The sequence below is a fragment of the Helianthus annuus genome, chromosome 7 (assembly GCF_002127325.2).
Source record: "Helianthus annuus cultivar XRQ/B chromosome 7, HanXRQr2.0-SUNRISE, whole genome shotgun sequence".
Taxonomy (NCBI): domain Eukaryota; kingdom Viridiplantae; phylum Streptophyta; class Magnoliopsida; order Asterales; family Asteraceae; genus Helianthus; species Helianthus annuus.
In genome coordinates, this window is record NC_035439.2 from 101,857,481 (window position 1) to 101,862,495 (window position 5,015).

Here is a 5,015-nt window from a genome sequence, read left to right on the forward strand (position 1 = left end):
TAACATGTGAAATTGATAATCCTTGTTGTTGAATTCGTTCCTTGACAGAATAATAACCTGTTTGTATGATTAATTGATGATGATTAAGGACTATTGTGAATGATAGAATGATTCGTATTAATAAACGAGGATAACTGTAGAATGGTTATACGAATATTGGATGTACTAAACCATGTTTTTGGATCTGCGATTGTTAATATGAAACTGTATGATCATGAACGATAACTGACGGAAATATATGGTTTGATCTGTTTTGGTTGGGTTACTGAATGTGGTTAATGGATTGGGAAAAATTGTAACTGCTGTGTATGGCGGCGAAGGACCTAGTCGACGAAACACCTTAGTGTTTCGTCACACATCATGTCGACGAATAACCTAAGGTTTCATCACCCCTTATGCCGACGAAATACTTGATGTTTCGTCACCCATCATGTCAACGAAACACCTTAGTGGTTCGTCGTTTTAAGTTTCGTCTCCCAGTGGATGGTTCACAACAGACTGTGGTTATCATGTGTAGGAAACTTGAATGATTGTTATCTTCCTGTTAATAATGTTAAAACATGAAATTTCTAATGGTGAATAGCACACATAACTGCTAAATACTGTTGCGAAACATGCGTGTGAATGGTGGATATGTATGACTTAGATTTACAAAGGAGTATTGCATGAGACACAACCTGCGGTGGAAACCGTGGACTTTGGATTTAGGTTGGAGGCATTACTTGGACGGTACCAAATGTACTACTTAGACCAATCACAAGGGCCTCCCGTGTACCCTTGTTTTGGAAGAGCTAAATCAGTTAATGGCATCGTTGGGTGGAACTTTTGGATGATACCGACTGTGAAACTTGAACGTGCATGAGCTTTGCAGCTCACTGTCGACTCTAACCTACTGGATCACACTCGCTCTATTCAAACTGGCGAACTAAAGGAAGAAGATTTTCAAGTTGAACCCATGCGGGGCATAAAGAAGCAACCTATTGTAGGACGGAAGATATTCGCCACCTCAAGGAGCTAATGTGGATCTCATCATATGGCAACTTTCGGGAACTTGTGTTGAGAAAAGCACACCGGCTTCGATATTCTAGCCGTCTGGATTTTGATGAGAGATATTAGGATCTACAAATCTTGTACTGGTAATCGGGCATGAAGACCCACCTGGCAATGTATGTGAATGATGTTTGACTTGTGGGAAAGTCAAGGTGGAGTATCAACAACCAGAAGCATCGAAACAGAAACAATAACACCTGGGTGATCGTTGATTATCTTACGTAACCGGCGCACTTTATTGCAATCAAGGACATTGACGAGTCGTCACAGTTTGTAAATATTCCTTTGGGAGAGGCGGCTTTAGGCACGAGGTGCCAACTCCTGTTACCTCCAATTTTGAACTATACCTGATTTATGGCGGACAAAACACAACACCCTCGACTCACGTCTCGACATGAGCATTGCTTATCACCGTAGGAAAAGCGGTCTGAGTAAGCGAACCATCCTGACACTAGAAGACATGTTGCGAGCATGTGTGTGATTGACTTTAGTAAGAGTTAGAAGGACATTGACCTTTGGTTGGGTTCTACTGTAGCAGTCACCGTATTAGTATTTAGACAGCTCTTAAGGCATTGCATGGACAATAATGCCATCCATGTTGGGTTAACGTGGGTGACAACCTAATAACAGATCCAGGACTCGTGCTCGAAACTCTTGAAGATTGCTTAGATCGGAAATTGTTTGACGGCAACGTGTGACCGTCAGGAAAGCTGATAAGCTTAGGAAACATTGGGAGTTCGCTGGAGGCAAACGTATCATAATCAAAAGTCTCACCCTGGGAGGGTGCGGTACACTTTTGGGAAGCGTGGCATGCTTCATCTACGATATGCTGGGACAATCAGAATTCTGGATGGAGTCGATGATGTCGCCCACAAACTCGAGTTACCTAGCGAATTGGATAACGTTTGCGATAACATTCATGCCTCAAATCCAAGGAAGTGTTTGGGTGACAAAACACTCGTGCTACCCTTGCAAGAACCATAGATTGATAATAAGTTGCAAATTGTAGAGGAACCAACTGGGATCATGGACTAGGAGGATAAGGTTTGTAGGCACAGTCGAATTCTAATCACAAAAGTTGTTGGGAACTCATGACGTGGACTGGAGTTCATGTGGGAACACAAAGATCAGATGACGCTCTATTACCCTCGATTGTTCAAACAGTTGAATCTACTTCTGATTCCATTTACAAATCCTTGATTGGATTTCTAATAATATTCTCACAAGTTTATGACCGATTTCAATGTTGTAACAAAGACTGAAGTACAATTTTCAATGGCATAAAAATTACCTAGTAATAATCAAATTGCCATATACAAAACCCTTTTTGTCACAAGTTTCATAATCAAGATAATGTATTTAAATGCTAAATGTTGTTGCCATTTATTGGTTTCAAAGAATCTATTTTCAATTTGCAACTCTCGTAGTTGTCAAAGTATTGCAATACCAAACCTTTTATTTTTAATTCGGCTAACAAAATCTATGTATTCACCAGCATTCTTTGCTGGCGTCTTTTTCACATATGTTTCAGGTTATTGATTATTCAAGCATGCTACAAATAGAATCGCATCTGGGCCTTAGACTTCTTTAATTAAAAGACAATTACATGTATTCTTTGTATTGAAAACAATGTTAACATAATGAAACAATTTAGTACCATGTGTTGTGAGCAATTTGTAACATGACTCCCTAATATTTTCGCCATGTGTTGTTGTATTACGCAATTGAGGTGTTACAGATACCTGGGTTATACTGATATTTGTCAAAAAGAATGGGTGGAAATCTTATTAAAAACCAAATAAACTACTACCAATGGATTACGGGGACCGTCCGTCACTAATGCTTCACCAACAAAAGAATCACTATATTTTAAATATAGCGTGCTATCTATAAAAATGGTTTGAATCTTTTTTGGGTTCCGTCTAATCCGTTGGAGATTACAGATGGAAACTTACCATCAATAATTGCCTGTCGGTAATACCCATTTTGCTTAGTAGTGTACCTCCTTTGAGTCACGAATCCCAATATAACAATCAAGTTTACTAAGGGTATAAGGAGTGGTTAAACACTTGGAATAGGTAAACTCCTAAATCACCCAATCACATAACACCATGTCAATTGTTTACCTAATGCTAGAAAACGTTGGTGGTGGTTAAACACTTGGGGTATAGATAAACTATTTAAAAAAAAATATGTGATTGGTTGAGAATAAATGGACCCCACCACACACCCTCTCTCTTCCCCTTTCCGTCCCTTCACCGAATCGGTGATGCGACGAAACATCCTTACCCAACGAAACAGCTTGTGTAATTGTTAATATAACTTAGGACTAGTTTATGTCACATGTTCGTGGCCAACTTCACTTCGACGAAACACCCTTACCCAACGAAACAGCTTGTGCAACGAAACATCTCTGCTCGACGAAACTCCTTATTTTTCGTCATCACCTCCCGACGAAAGATACTTCTTTCGTCAAATCACATAGTTCGCCGTACGGGCCGAAACCCAAGTGCGGCCCAAATATGACTCAGTTATATAGCCTTGTATTCACACATTTATACGTATGACGATAGTTAACAAACCCTAGATCCCTCTCTAAACAACGACGGCAGTAGCCCGTTGAAGCATCATCCTTCTTGGTCGGGCTTCCTTAGGCACTTGTCTGGCATCACCCTAGCACATGACTTCATCACCCTTCGGTCAGTAGATTAGTATTTGTGTATCTCTTGATTATTGTTCTTGTTTATGTGTAGAATTGTTTAACAAATTTGTATGTGAATATGTGATGATTGTTATGATTATATATGATGGCTTAGGGCTTCATACTAGTAGAGTTTTTAATGGAAACTGGCGTTCGTGAATCGGTAATAAGTCTTTGACAATGTTTGTAACATGTGAAATTGATAATCCTTGTTGTTGAATTCGTTCCTTGACAGAATAATAACCTGTTTGCATGATTAATTGATGATGATTAAGGACTATTGTGAATGATAGAATGATTCGTATTAATAAACGAGGATAACTGTAGAATGGTTATATGAATATTGGATGTACTAAACCATGTTTTTGGATCTGCGATTGTTAATATGAAACTGTATGATCATGAACGATAACTGACGGAAATATATGGTTTGATCTGTTTTGGTTGGGTTACTGAATGTGGTTAATGGATTGGGAAAAATTGTAACTGCTGTGTATGGCGGTGAAGGACCTAGTCGACGAAACACCTTAGTGTTTCGTCACACATCATGTCGACGAATAACCTAAGGTTTCATCACCCCTTATGCCGACGAAATACTTGATGTTTCGTCACCCATCATGTCAACGAAACACCTTAGTGGTTCGTCGTTTTAAGTTTCGTCTCCCAGTGGATGGTTCACAACAGACTGTGGTTATCATGTGTAGGAAACTTGAATGATTGTTATCTGCCTGTTAATAATGTTAAAACATGAAATTTCTAATGGTGAATAGCACACATAACTGCTAAATACTGTTGCGAAACATGCGTGTGAATGGTGGATATGTATGACTTAGATTTACAAAGGAGTATTGCATGAGACACAACCTGCGGTGGAAACCGTGGACTTTGGATTTAGGTTGGAGGCATTACTTGCACGGTACCAAATGTACTACTTAGACCAATCACAAGGGCCTCCCGTGTACCCTTGTTTTGGAAGAGCTAAATCAGTTAATGGCATCGTTGGGTGGAACTTTTGGATGATACCAACTGTGAAACTTGAACGTGCATGAGCTTTGCAGCTCACTGTCGACTCTAACCTACTGGATCACACTCGCTCTATTCAAACTGGCGAACTAAAGGAAGAAGATTTTCAAGTTGAACCCATGCGGGGCATAAAGAAGCAACCTATTGTAGGACGGAAGATATTCGCCACCTCAAGGAGCTAATGTGGATCTCATCATATGGCAACTTTCGGGAACTTGTGTTGAGAAAAGCACACCGGCTT